Below are 1,175 nucleotides of genomic sequence, written 5' to 3'. Positions count from 1 at the left end.
ATTTGACTACCAGTTTTGTATGAACACATTTTCAATTTTCTTGAGAAATTATCTAGGAGTGGCATTGCTGGATCACGTGCTACCTCTGTGCTTAAATTTTCTAGGAAGTGCCAAACCGTTTCCCAAAGCAGGCACAACAGCTTTATCACCTGTTTTTGCCCCTTTCGCACTAGACTGTGACTGTCTCTCCTGGTCAAGAAATAGACATGCGCATCACTACTTTGAGTGAATACATAGTACGTCCTTAGCCGGCTGTACCGGAGTGTGTTAAACGAATTCCGTATTGTTGGACATTTGATGATCCCATGAAAGAGACCTTTGAGCGTCTCCCTTGTGTCCCCAGCAGTTTGTAGATGACACTTTCCCTGGTGTACCCAGAGCACTTTGTATCCCCCAGTTTGGTGCTTTCACAGACATCACAGCCCCCCCACCACACACAAATCTGTCGTATCTACTAATGGTGAGCTCCTTGGTAAGTTGACCCATGTCTTGGGTTTACCTGTGTATCCATGACAGCCAACCACCTGTCAGCCATTGTGGTAAATGTTCAAAGACTGAATGGATGCATGGATGGGTGGTTATAGCCAGGGACTGTGGAGAGATGGAGTTCATTTTTACCTTCTGTCCAAAAGTCCCTGCTTTGAGAGGTAGTGAGTTCCCTGACGCTGGAGGTGTGTGACAGGAGGCTGGGCCAGGTGGGAAGAACATTGTAAAGCAACTTTAGGTATCAGAAGGGGACTAGATGGAATTCGAGATCATTTCCAAACTTAAGAGCCTTGAACTGTATGAAATGCAAGCCCAGGGAAGCTAAGAGGTGTGTCCTAAGTTGCCCAGCTGAGCCTTGTATGGCTGTGAGTTGCTGTGAACATTGTTAAGTTCCTTGTGGGGACCAAAGCTCCCCTTGCCTGAAGGCATCTGCCTGCTCGTGCCGGCCTTCGGGAAGCTCCCGGTGCACTCAGGTCAGAGTCCCACAAAGGGGAAACCCTTATGTAACAAGCTGTTTGGCAAGTCTGTGGCTCTGTGTAATGGACTTAAATAAAAGAGTGAACTGTGGATGGGAGTGGCTTTGAGGTCCCAACAGACCTCCAGGGAGATCGTTGATAGTGGAGAGAGCTTTTCTGTTGTCCCTGATTAGAGCACTGGGCTGTGGGGGTGCGAGCTCAGCGGCAGGCACC

General features: G+C 48.5%; 1 protein-coding gene across 1 annotated transcript in view; it reads left to right on the top strand.

Annotated features, from left to right (window-relative positions):
• The window catches only part of LOC105808845 (liver carboxylesterase 1-like), a 61,853-nt gene that overhangs the window by 33,168 nt on the left and 27,510 nt on the right, over positions 1-1,175 (top strand). The window lies entirely within an intron of this gene.

This window comes from Propithecus coquereli, unplaced genomic scaffold, assembly GCF_000956105.1.
Source record: "Propithecus coquereli isolate 6110/MARCELLA unplaced genomic scaffold, Pcoq_1.0 Scaffold180, whole genome shotgun sequence".
Taxonomy (NCBI): Eukaryota; Metazoa; Chordata; class Mammalia; order Primates; family Indriidae; genus Propithecus; species Propithecus coquereli.
The sequence above is the reverse complement of the archived record's forward strand: the minus strand, read 5'-3'. Positions and strand labels throughout refer to the sequence as shown.